This window comes from Convolutriloba macropyga, unplaced genomic scaffold (genome assembly GCF_964194025.1).
Source record: "Convolutriloba macropyga unplaced genomic scaffold, txConMacr16.3 SCAFFOLD_3621, whole genome shotgun sequence".
NCBI classification, from domain to species: domain Eukaryota; kingdom Metazoa; phylum Xenacoelomorpha; order Acoela; family Convolutidae; genus Convolutriloba; species Convolutriloba macropyga.
This window is the reverse complement of record NW_027452364.1, coordinates 4,520-18,052: the sequence shown is the minus strand read 5'-3', so window position 1 is coordinate 18,052 and position 13,533 is coordinate 4,520. Positions and strand designations below refer to the sequence as shown.

Below are 13,533 nucleotides of genomic sequence, written 5' to 3'. Positions count from 1 at the left end.
GTAATGCAGAGGAAAGCTACCGTCAAGTCTTAGTATTCGTTTCGGTACTCCAGACACGTTTTCAGTAGTTGAGCTTGAAGACTAGTTGGTAGCCAACTTTTCATCAATTGCATTTTTCAAATCAAATTTAATTGAATCAACTGTTTCTCAGATCATTTTGAACAAGCGTGGTATGTTTTTAAGATATAATTTATCGAGAAGAAAACTTTTTCTTTGTTTCAGTGCCTGAGAATGGGATTTCAATCTCAAAAAAAGGCCATTGTATCAAAGTGCTGTTTGAGGAGCACCACTACGAACTCATTGGCTTTTCTGCATACACTGACGAGAACTCGGTCATCTGGTGTTTTCCGTGGAAAGAAGGCGACACTATGGTGTTCCTCACGGACACAGACGTGGTAATTTTGTCTAATGTTATAAAGAATATTTTTTTTGCTGATGATTCAATAGTTGTATCTCAAAGAAGGCCAGAACTTTAATTGGTTATCGTTGACGGCAGAAAAAGTGACCAAGGCCAAAACCAAAATAAACTATGATCAGACAAGACAATTTGACAGCTGATCGAGACACTGGAACCAAATTTACACGGTCTCAGAAAATGTTGAACTATAAAAAAGTGCGCAAAATGGTCTAGAAAACGTATGACCACATACCTTTTGCCCTTTCTCTAGCTCTAAATAAGTGTATGTTGGGGGTCATATTTTTTGTGGAGATTTGTGCACAAGCATATTATAGACGTTCAGAATATTAATTTTGGTAAAACCATACAAACAAATTACGAAAAATTTTGATAAATAAGAAGTAAAAGCTCTGTTTCTTGAAGCTTCGTTTCATAGATGTACATGGATAGTGTCACATTTTTCTAGTCAGTTGTTTCGTCAATTTGAGAAATTTTTTCGAAGAATTGCAAAAATTTTCGGCTTATTGCAATTATGAGAGAGACCAGAACATTATACTAATCGTTCAGAGACATGTTCCAAAAATGTTTTAAGAAATGCGCTGGCAGCTGCATTAACTACTGAGAATATCAGGCAGGCGACTAAATATCTTCGCTCTACCCGGATCGAATGTCCTCCATAAATCCTCCCTTATGTTTTAAGGGGGCGGGGGGTGCATTTGGATGGGGGGTAAATTGATGTATAAAGGACGGGAGAATTTGGTTGTGGGGGTTTGATGTAAAACTGGGGCTGCACTGGGAGGAATTTTGAGGAATTCACCCCCGTGACCAAAATTTTGATGTAAGAGAGGGCTGCAATGGGAGGACTTTTAAGGAATTACTCCCTGACCAAAATTGCGATACAAGATTGGGCTTCAATGGGCTGCAATGAGAGGACTTTTGAAGAACTAAGCCTCCCCCCGACAGACATTGCAATGTAGGAGTGGGCTGCAATGGGCTGCAATGGGAGGACTTTTGAGGAATTATCACCCCTGATAGAAAATACGATTTAAGCGTACTCTGCAGTGGAAAATTTTTTGAGGAATTGCAAACCCTGACCGAATTACGATGTAAGAGTGGGCTGCAAAGGGCAGCAACGGGAGGAATTTTGAGGAATTAACTCCGACCAAAATTGCAATGTAGCAGAGGGCCTTACGTTGCCACAATGGGAGGACTTTTGAGGAATTACCCTTGATCAAACCTTTGATATAAGTGTTGGTTGGAATGGGAGACCTTTTAGGGAATCACCCTGACAGACATTACGATGTAAGAGTGGTCTGCAATGGGCTGCAATGGGAGGATTTTTGAGGAATTCCCCCCCCCCCCCCAAACCTTGACCGAAATTACTATGTAAGATTGGGATGCCATAGGCTGCATTGGGTGGACCTTTTTGGATTTAAACCACACTGGCCAAATTGCCATGTAAGAGTGGGAGGACTTTTGATGAATTGAGCTTCAATGGGAGGATTTTTGAACAACTACTACCACATCTGACCAAAATTGCGAAGTATGAGTGAGCTATAATGGTCCGCAATGAGAGGACTTCTGAGGAATTAACCCCCTTGACCAAAAAAGCGATGTTAGAGTGGACTGATTTGGAAGGACCTTTGACAAATTTCACACCGGGGCCCCACCTTGAACAAAAGTGCGATGTGAGTGAGGGCTGCAACGGGCGGGCTTTTTTCCGAATTAACCCCAAACCAAAATTGAGATGTAAGAGTTGGCTGCAATGGTAGGACTTTTGAAAAATTAACCCCAACCCTGACCAAACGTGTGGCGTGAGAGTCGGCTGCAATCATCTGCAATTGGAGGATTTTTGAGGGTTCATCCCACCTGTTCAGAATTGCGATGTAGAAGTGAGCTCTGCGATGGGCTGCAACGAGCGGACTTTATTGGAATTAAGCAATCCCTGAGCAAAAATAGCGAAGTAGGAGTGGGTTGCAATGGGAAAACTTTTGACCAATTACCACCCTCACCCTGACCGAAATTACTATGTAAGATTGGGCTGCAATGCGCAGATTTTTTTGGATTTAACCCCCACTGACCAAAATCGCATTTTAAGAGTGGGAAAGGGGAAGTCTTTGGATGAATTGGGCTGAAATGGGAGTTCTTTTGAGGAATCACCACCACCCTTGACCAAAATTGAGATGCAGTGGGCTGCAATGCGTTGCAAGGGGAAAACTTTTGAGGAAGTATCCCCTGACCAAAATTGTCATCAAAGAGCGGGCTGCAAAGGGTGGAATTCTTTGGAATTACCCCCTCCTCCTCCTGGCCAAAATCAAGATGTAAGATTGGGCTGCAATTGGAGGATATTTGAGGAGTTACCCCTGACCAAAAAATATGGCGACGTATGAGGTGGCTGCAATGGGAATTTTTTTTAGAAGTTAACCTCCCGCCTCCCGGCCAAATTTAAGATGAGAAGGTGGGCTGCAATGGGAGGATTCTTGAGGAAGTATCCCCACTGACTAAAACTGCGATATAAGAGTGCGCTGCAGGGGGGCTGCAATGGGAGGAATTTTGAGGAATTACTCCCTCCCCTGATCAATTTGCGTAGTAAGAGAAGCAGCAATGGGCAGAGTTTTTTAAATTAACTCCCACTACTGGCCAATATCAAGACGTAAGATTGGCTGCAATGGGAGGAACTTTAAGGACTTAACCCCCGTAAGAAATTGCGATGTAGTAGTGGGCTGCAATCGACTGCTATGGGATGAACTTTGACGAAGTACCCCCTGACCAAAATGGCGACGTCAGAGTAGGCTGAAATGGGAGGACATTTGACGGATTAACATCCAGGCCCCCGCGCCCGCCCCGCCCTGACAAAAATAGCGATGTACGAATGGGTTGCAATTGGAGGTTTTTTGAGGAAGTACGCCCTTGCTAAAATTCCGATGTAAGATTGGTATGCAACAGGTTTTAATGGGAGGACTTCTCAGAAAGCATTGATGGTCTCTAACCTAAGGAGAACAGGCTGAAAGTACAGAGGCGGTGGCTTCGAGGCTGTCAGTTTTATCACTTTTATATCATTTTACACCTTTGGCAGCCCCACTCTGACACCATTTTACCACCTCTCAGCAAAGTTACCCCCTTTACATCATTTTGCGCTCTTGGAAGCCCTACTCTTACAATGTTTTAGCCCCATACTCTAAAACTGAGAGGGTAACTTTTGGCAAAAGGGTAAAATGGTGTAATAGCAGGGTTGCCAACGGGGTAAAATGTTGTAAGAGTGGGGCTGCAATGAGAAGATTTTTTAGGGAAATTGTAACTCAAAACTGTTACCTTTTTTGTGCTGCAATGGGTAAGATGATGTTGGATTCAGGTGGTAAAAGATAATTTAACCTACATGTTTTTGGTCTGTCAAGGGGGTATAATGATGTAAGAGTTTGGGGGTAACGGAGAAATCAAATATTTTACCCTCCTTGACCGACCAAAAACCAAATGATATAACACTTAGAGCATACAAACTAGCAGAGTAATTTTTCTAGAGTTAGCTTTTGGGCTTCAATGGACTGCCGCAGGGCAAGATGGTGTAGGGTTCAGGGAGTAAAAAATGAATTCTGGACAAAACCAAATGATATAACACTTAGAGCATCCAAAACAAACAAAGTAAGTTTCCTGGAAAAAAAGTTAGTATTTTGCCTTTGGGCTGCAAGGGGCTGCCAAGGGAGGTAAGATGATGCAAGATTCAGGGGGTAAAAGATAAATGTACTACCTACTCTCACATCATTTGTTCTGTCAGGGATGGGGGGGGGGGGGGGGTTTAAATGTAAGAGTTTGTGGGTAATGGAGAAATTAAAACATAAACATACCCTTGCAGACAAAATGATGTAAGAGTGGATGGTTAATTTATCTTTTATACCCTCACTCCTAAATTAACTTACACCCCTTTCCAGCCGATTGCAGCCAAAAGTTGTAAGAGTTTTTAGCTGCATTCTCCTAAAGCATCTTCTTTTTGCAGCCAACTCTTACATTTTTATGAGCGGAAAAAATCGATCCTTGTAGTCACTGATTTCGGCGAGGAAATTGCAGAATTGAAACAAAAGACAATGGGCAAATAAAAGAAAACAGGCGTAATAAAAGTTGCTTAGAACCAAGTATTTTATCAAAAGAATTCTTAACCTATTTGGTATTGTTTCGACGTTCATACATTGACTTTAAATGTTTTTCTGTTTGCAAAGTATGTAGTTTGGCATTTACGCAAAACTTCTGATGAATCGATTGTAAATGAACACGACAAAGGGTTGAGAAATTTGGCCTACAGCTGAGCATTATGCCTGAACAACAAATAACGAGTGCGCAAAAAACTAACAATAGTCACTCCCACTTTAGTGCGGAGGGAGGAACTATATACTCAACTGGGGGTTTTTTTTGTTCAGTTAATTTTGGCCGACCAATATATTCATCGTAGAGAATTGTGAGTGGTATCATTAAAAAGCCCGACCAGCGTAGAATACAGATTTATAAAGATTTTAATCGATTTTGGTGTTTTACAGGGAGTTATCGAGGTTTAAAGTTTAAAAACAAGTTATCGAGGTTTAAAAACGAGGTTTAAAAAGTTATCGAGGTTTAAAAACATTCCACTGTTTTTGTTCACATTTTCAGTAATTTTTGCTAAAATTTGGCAAAATTTCGCTAATATAATTGAAAATAAGTTAAAATTTTTGAAGGCAGAGTGTTTTTGTGACCGTTAGAGATAGAAGAGCGTTGCTGAATTGTTGGATTGATGTTTTTGGCTAAAATTTTAGATAAAGTTTTCAAAATTCAAACTTTTTTCATCAAAAATGGCACAAAATATGCTCTTTTGGTCCACTTTGTTAAAGTTTGCCAGACTTAGTGTCCTAGAAATGTTAACACAGACTCCCTAATTTCAAAAAGAGCGTTAGTTTCAAATAGACGCCGTATGACAGTCTTCTGGAAAAAGAACTTTGCCGTTTTTTTGCAGATTTAACTCGATATTTATACAAAAAGCATTTTTTTCAATTTTTGAAGAATTCCACTCAACAATTGATCTAATTCGCAAATACTTGGAACACTTGGTCGGTTTGCTGGACACGCAATAAAATCAGGGAGGTTCGATAACATCATGGACTCTTAGAATTAGAGACTTTTTGGTTTTTATTTTGATGCTGCCTTTTTTCAAAATATTTTGCTTTTGTTCTTTTAATGTTAATTACTGACAATATTTTTCATTCAACCTTCTGTTAAAGATAGCTTCAATTTACGTAAATTTGAGGCCGATTGTAGATACAGTTTGTTTGCAGAGAACCAAAATTTTATGGCTTTGAGGAAGAGTTTTAGAAACATTTAACTGAAGTCTTGTCTTTTGCCTTCAATTGTTATTGTTTTGGCAGTCTAATTTTTGAGTTTGACCACTCAAAGATCTAAATCTCTTCCTCAAGAGATGAAAATGAACTTTTTAAACTCATTCAGTTGTTACCTTATGTCTCTTATGTTATTGAATGTATTTGTTTCAAGGAAACTTCTGTGATTTTTGAACTTGTCAATTTTTTATTTTATGTTAGTCAACATTTTGCTTATTCTAAGTAAGTAAAGGTCATCCTTCTTATAGAATAGAAACTGGTTTTGTGGCCGATTGTTCTAACAGAAGGTTTTTTTTACGTGTTTTCATACAAAATTTTCTGATTTTTGTGCATAATTGCCCCTTTTTGCTGTTGTTTTTGTTTCTTTTGTAAATTGTCACATTAATTAACAATCTAACTGAAAGAAGCTTTACAACATTTGAAACTGAACATTATTTTTGTTTTCATAACAATGGTTTGAAGGGCTGCGACACCGTTTTCTTGCTGAAACTGGTAGAGTTTTTCAATTTTGCCCTTTATTTGTTATTAATTTTTGTTGTCATATTCCAAATATTTTGTAATTAAAGGTCTCAGTGGGCAACTATAGATAAACCATTGAAATTAAATAACTGATATCCGTAAATAACTAATGGTTGTTTTGATTTTCGAAACAAGTTTTATAAAAAGAGTAATAGTATTCTTCAACTTATCCCGTTTTGTTCTGGTTTGAGTTTTTTTTCTTATTACTCAATGTTGTATCAGAGAGCTCTTTAGAGCTCTTTAGAGCCCTTTAGAGCTCTATTTAAGCTCCTTAGAGTTCATTTTATTTAGAGCTCTTTTTAATGTTTTGTTGAATCAATCAAAAATTTTTCTGTTGTTTAAACTTTTTAAATGATGTCTTCAGGGCTTACAAAATTTGTTTCAGAAGATTTTGTGACGTTTAGATACTTTTCAGTTTTTGTGGTTCTTTTTGTTGTCATTTTGTGATAGTTGTTTTACAAAGAGATGTTATGATGATCAAAGGAGACGCGAATGAAGCTGTTATATTCTCGCGGTGAATATCTTATAATTTTAATGGCTTCAAAACTGTGGTTTCGTAGAGTTGTTTTTGAAACTTTTCAGTTCAGCCTGCATTTAATGTTATTTCATAGTCTTATGATTCAGATTCATTAATAACAACCGCAATTATTTCTCCGAGAAGTTGCAAGACAAACTGTCTACTCTTTTAGTCGAAAGTTTTTGTTGGCTATTATTTTTGAAAATATTTGTTTTTAATTTAAAAAAAGATAGGTTTTGAGATCTGCCAATTTGATTTCTGTTAAATTGTAGCTATGCATCTTTATCTACAATTCAAATCATTTATCTTTTGAAATACAATTTGCTCTTCATAACGGTTTTGTTTTCCTCAAATGGTCTTTTCTTCTTGGAACAACCAGTTTTCATGAAACCAATTTTCATGATTTTTGCATATTCGACCGTTTTTGTAGATTTTTTTCCTTTCGCAGTATCACAATAATGGGCGTCATTTGACTTACAATTTTTGTCACCTGCAAAAAAAGCAAACTAAGATTTTTCTAGTTTTTAGTACCACCTTTTTATTTAATTGAATGGGAGGAAATCGTTTTCGTGCATAGTTTTTCGTGCAAAATTTGCCTGTATTTGTCGTTCTTTTTGTAGTCTTATGACATATCCTAAATAAGGAAAGACCTCAGTCGCTCTCCATTTAGGTATAAAAGACTCGCTCAATGATTTCATATGCGTAATGTTTCTAATCAGTTTGAATTTAAAAAAAGCAATGGTTTAATAAACTTTTGCCGCTTTTGCTCATTTCTAGTCAACTTGTTGCCAAGTCGCATTGAGGATAAGTCCCATATTTTGTTCCAAAAAGTAACGGTTAATCTTCTTAGTATAAATTTAATCTGATGTGCTTTTGATTTGGTTATTAGTGGTTTTCAAAAAATGTACTAGGAGTTTTGGTCGTAATTAATATTTGTAACCATTTGATTTTTTGATTGCCGTTTTTTCTGGTAGTCATATTATGGTAGCCACAGGTCTTATAGACCCTCTAGAGTAGATTGTTTTATTCTTTTAGTAATTTGTTGAACGATATGTTGATATGTTAATTTTCTTTATCTCTTCTTCATTTGGTAGACAATTAAGTGAAAAATGTAGATGAGCGGGGTCGGAACTTAATGTGCGAACGCACATTACCGAGCCTCCTTGTTTTATACAAACTCAAAGGGCTTTAATAAAATTAAACTAGATTGCCGAGATCTCATAACACCGTCTTCTTCCTCTTCTGTAACGTGTATGAAGCAGTTAAATATTCGATGCAACGTCGTTAGAGAACTTAAATCAACGGACTTATAAAGCAGGGTCTTTTAATGGAATTTATCAACCAAATTTTTTGAGGCCATTGTTCACACGCGCTTTCGAGCAGCATGGTTTTGCTTTGTGCTTGTGAAACTCACGCACTGAACTATATGTCAGACCAATTAGCTATCTAATACCACTAGATCGAACACCCTCCCCCACCCCTAAAAGTACTGTTAATCGTGTTTGAAATTTGTTTTCTGGAAGCATATAAAAAATCCGCGTTTATTGGCAATTTGAGAAATCAATGACGAGAGAAGGAAGGAAATATTCTGTTAGTTCTCCAGTGATTCTGGAATTTTTATCGTGTAAGATCTGATAAGATGCTGACTAAGAATTTTTATCGTGTAAGATCTAATCAGATCTTACACGATAAAAATTCCTCTTATCAGATCTTATACGATAAAAATTCTGGTAAGAGGAATTTTTATCGTGTAAGATCTGATAAGACATCTTATAAGATAAACATTCATCTTATCAGAATTTTTATCGTGTAAGATCTGATAAGACATCTTATAAGATAAACATTCCCCTTATCAGAATTTTTATCGTGTAAGATCTGATAAGACAGAATTTTTATCGTGTAAGATCTGATATGACATGTTTTAATTTATTCAATATAACCGTATAATGTAGTCAAGGTTTTATGAAAGTAAAACAATAATCGGTCAGCTAACCAATTATGAAACAAAAAAATGCTTGTTGATTCTGTTTTGGCGGCAGTTTTATTGTGAGTCTTAACTGGGTACTATGGCTAAACTTAGCAGTTCAAGATAATTTTGGTCTTTGAAAAAAAAAATTTCAGCCTTGTTTGATAATCACCGCTTCGGAGAAAGCCCCTGCCACTCAAATAATCTTTTTACAATATCTTATAAGTCTTAAAAGACAGTATAAGATATTTCTCTCTTTGTTGCTCTGACACATAAGTGTTGCATGCTGTAGTTTTTCGGCTACTGCTTGAGAGCAACTCTGAATTGTCTTCAATATGAAGAATATACCATACTTCAGGAATTTATATAAGAGGAAATTTTTATCGTGTAAGATCTTATAAGAGGAATTTTTATCGTGTAAGATCTTTTAAGAGGAATTTTTGTCGTGTAAGATCTTATAAGAGGAATTTTTATCGTGTAAGATCTTATAAGAGGAATTTTTATCGTGTAAGATCTTATAAGAGGAATTTTTATCGTATAAGAACTGATAAACGTCTTATCAGATCTGATAAGAAGATGCATCCCCTTACAGGCTATTAGCAAGATGGTTTTGTCAGAAATTTGTCAGATCTTACACGATAAAAATTCCATAATCATTGGGGTTGCACACAAACTGGTGTCAAACCAAAATCAAACTCTGTTATCTATACCTTCAAAAAGTATGTCAAGTCTTCATCAAAAAGGAAAAAGAGAGTGCAGATGTTACAATTGATCGACCTCAAGAGACCGTAAAAATGCTGGAAGGAACAAGCAAAGTCATGACTTCTTCGTCAAAAACTTGAACCAAGAGTTAAAATTTTAACCTATCAAAACCATAGAATTATTTACTTTTATCATGACAAGCCGAAGTTATCACTCAGAGAACTTCAACCTGAGCCAGTGTAAAACCGGTGTCTTTTAATTGTCCATTTTCTGATCTTGCCAAAAAATAGACTGGCCCGCCTAATTTTCAGAGTACGTTTGCTCTGAGTTTATTATGACAATAAAATAATGAAAATCAGTTTTTAGATACCTATATATAGAGTAGATCTTCACTAAAGCCAAAACTAATGAAGTAAATATGATCACGCTCAGATTTCGATTAGCTCTTTATCCCAGTAACATATACAACTGTTTTGCCAACGGCTACTTCTTTTAGACGGATCCACAATTTCTTCTCATAACACAAAAAGTCGCTCTTAACATCTTCCTTATGGGTTAATATTTGCTCAAAAGTGGCCCTAGTGATAATTGTAGGAAGTGAGTTTTCAAAGCAGACTTCGCTCTTTGATCCGAGTAATTCACGTGAACCGCATCGAAGCCAAACGTTTGGTCTGTTACCACGTGCGTATATTTTGTTTATTATAGTAAGTCCCATAAAGTTGCAACGCTATCGAACGTTTCAAAGGTCAAAGTTCAAATTTAAAACATGCAGATATCTAGCAAAACACTGCCCATTTGCATGCCCCGAGCTTTTCGAACGTTCGCTTGCGTTCAAACTTTATGGGACTTACTATTCAGATGGTGAAATGCTCTTTTGAGTTCGCTCTGAATAAAAAACATCCTGTTATTTTAAAAGTTATTTTTGTTTCAGAATCTGGACACGTGTTTGTTTGGTAAGTTTTCAGAAAATACCATCGACAACATTTACGTGTTTGATAATTAGCGCTCGTTTCAGAAATGTGCTCTATAGAGAAACAAATTGTTTGTTTCAGACACAAAGCCATTCATATGAATATGGCCACAGCTTTGCGCGTGATAACTCTATTGTGGACTCGACAACAGAAACTTATGGAATAAAGTCTATCTACAAATTTTCTTAGAAGAAGAGACAAATAATTAAACTTGCGGTTGTTCGAATTTGAGTCTGTTCGTGTTTGTGCATGTTGAAGTAGTGAATTTCGATTTTTCTAGTAATAATGAATGCATGATTTTCTTTATTATGAATCTGATACAAAAAAAAATTCTTTCTTCAACATGTGGCAACAAATCGATCGAGGTGATTTCGAAAAATATAAAAATTATAAACGTGCTACGATAGAAGAGCTGTGATAAATTTAAAATTTCATTTAGGTTTGAGAAGTCTTTTTGTTCAAGTTCAACGCGCAGGCACTATAGCTGTTTATATGACTTGGCTACGATTACTGTTCCGACTCAAATTACGCAGTTGTGCGAATGCTAAAAGTTACCAATTTCCTTAGGCGTACAGCCCTACTCTATAAGAACGAACGAAAACAACGTTGGAAATTGTCGTTATGTTTGGTTTGGAAAGTATGAAGACTTCGATGTGTTGGATTTTGCAAGATTCTGTATGTTTGGTATATTCATTTAAAATGTAGGAAATCGTTCGTGTTTTTTCAGATAATTTTTTGTCTTACTTTTATTAATAATGTAGTCGAACGTTGTGATAGCGTTCATTTTGAAGGACGTTAAAACCTACGTATCAGAATAAAGGAAAAAAGTTTGAAAGAATGTTCAAAAGTTATTGAATGTTTTTTGTCTCGTTGACGAAATTAGCTGAGCAGACATAAATTTTCCGGCTGTTTTTATTTCAAAAGTTTGACATTATTGTTGAACAATGAACTGAGTGCTTTTGACCAACAGCCATTCAAGAATTTTTCATATGTTTTCTTGAAAACAGATCATACCGTTAGTTTCTTACGTTTGAAATAAAACGACAGCTTACTACACGTACAACAAAAGATACAGATAATTTGCTCAGTTAAATTTTGATAGGATTTCGTTCCTATTTCTTTTTTTTCCGAATTTTTCCTATTTAACGGAAAGATAAAGTGATATTTTCCCGTATCAAAATATATCTAACTGGTATTTTTGGTAATGATATTTACTGCAAGGAGTGGAAAATAAACATTGTCCGTAACCCCCGAGTTTAGTGGCAGAGAAAATCAGCGCTGAATCAGTCTAGAGACATTCTGTTTTTTTTTCAGGATGACCAGTACTCTGTTCATGTCGCAATTTACACTAGCCACTCTTTCATTTTAGTAAAAAAGTACTGCATGAAGAACAACATGTTCAGAGTAATTCTGCCAAAAAGGTTTGCTTTATATCCAAAAACAATTAATTTTAACAAGTAATTCGCGTGAAAGTCGTAATTAATAAGCTATATGGCTTTGTGGTTATTGCCTACAAATTAGCTTTCGTATAAATAGAGTGTAAACAACTATACTTATTACCAGCTATAAGCTACAAAAGTATGGCATTATTCTGCTGAGACTTAACTTAAGGTTAAGGGTAATTTTCGGACTATGAAATATAAATTTTGCCTGGGCGAACTCTATAACCTCAATACAATTATGACGAAGAAAAACTGCACATAAAGAAGATTTCAGAATTGAATTAAGTTTTACTCTTGAGTTGAGCTGTTTCAGTGCTGAAATGATCTGAGACTCAAGTCCGGGCAATCCAATTGTTTTCTTGAGTTTTTATATAAATTTTTGAATAATTGCTTGATTTCATTAACAGATTTTTTTTGCTTTTCATTGTTTTGAAATTGTAAGAACTGAATTTTTTTAATTAATAGTACTGCTCAGTTGCCTACTAACATGAAATAGATTTATATTCGGTCAGCGTGTTTCCGATGTCTTGAAGACTGAACAACAACTCTGATAAGAAAATTGTTTGTTTCAAATATAATAAAAATGTAGCCATTTTTTGGAAAAGCTGTCTTTCTATATACAGAGGATACTTCAACTGCTAAATCGACTTTTTGTGGACTTTCCAAACAGGATTTTGGCTAAAAAAAAGCTTTTTCATCTTCCATTGAGCTCAAACTTTAATCTCGCTTGATTGAATTTTTTCTCGAAGCGTCCGGAGATGCAGTGCGGGTGAAAATTTTTGATTTACAACTCAAGTGTGATTTCCACTGGAATGCGTTGAATAATCAATTAACGCCTTTTTGTGGCCATTGTGGGGTCTTTCACATTTAATACTTCGACGAGCCAAAGTGATCTTATTGTGATTGCTTTTGTGATCTTATATATATATATATATATATATATATATATATATATATATATATATATATATATATATATATATATATATATATATTTTCAGTTGTGATATTTACTATTACAAAAAAGTAAACTAATGACGTTTTAAACTTTTGTTTGGAGGTGATTGTTTGCTTACGAAATATCCTTAGCTCCTGCACACAATCTACTTGTACAACCAAACACTGATAATTGTCCAAAAGATGAGCGTAAACCAAAAAATGTTTTACATTGTAAACATTACGATTTTATCATAACAAAGAATTTGATAAAAAAAAGTTTTCAAAAATTTTGCGTCTTGTATTTTGTTAATCGTCCTCAAATTTTAATTTTAGTTGCAGGGTATTAATTCCTTGGTAGTTGTAATTTGTTCAATTCTGCTGTGTCATACACAAAGAATTTGCTGTTAGGATCAAAGAACGTGCGCGATTCCAAATTGTTAGATGACCGGAAAGCATCATTTGAATAGGCATAACAACTTGAAACGTTGGAAAACATAAGAGACACTGACAGCTATAAGTAATTAGTCAGCATGTTTCTTGTTGAGGTTGTTGTTGTTGTATCAAGACACCTGAGAACGGACAGTAATAGTCTAATGGTGCTCTTGCAAACTGATAATAACTTTCTGATTGTAAGTTTATTCTGTCATTTGGTATCACTTTGAGAACGAATGTATTTATTTATGATCTTGTCACAGTAAAGTGTTTCCGTTATACTTTTAGTTTTTG

The 13,533-nt window shown here is 35.6% G+C and overlaps 1 long non-coding RNA gene across 1 annotated transcript; it reads left to right on the top strand.

Moving 5' to 3' along the window:
* Positions 1-200: 200 nt before the first annotated feature.
* Positions 201-10,874, top strand: LOC142357423 (uncharacterized). The gene is made up of 3 exons (XR_012761601.1): positions 201-395; positions 10,387-10,408; positions 10,508-10,874. It is a non-coding gene; the product is annotated as an uncharacterized LOC142357423 (long non-coding RNA).
* The last annotated feature ends 2,659 nt before the right edge of the window (positions 10,875-13,533 follow it).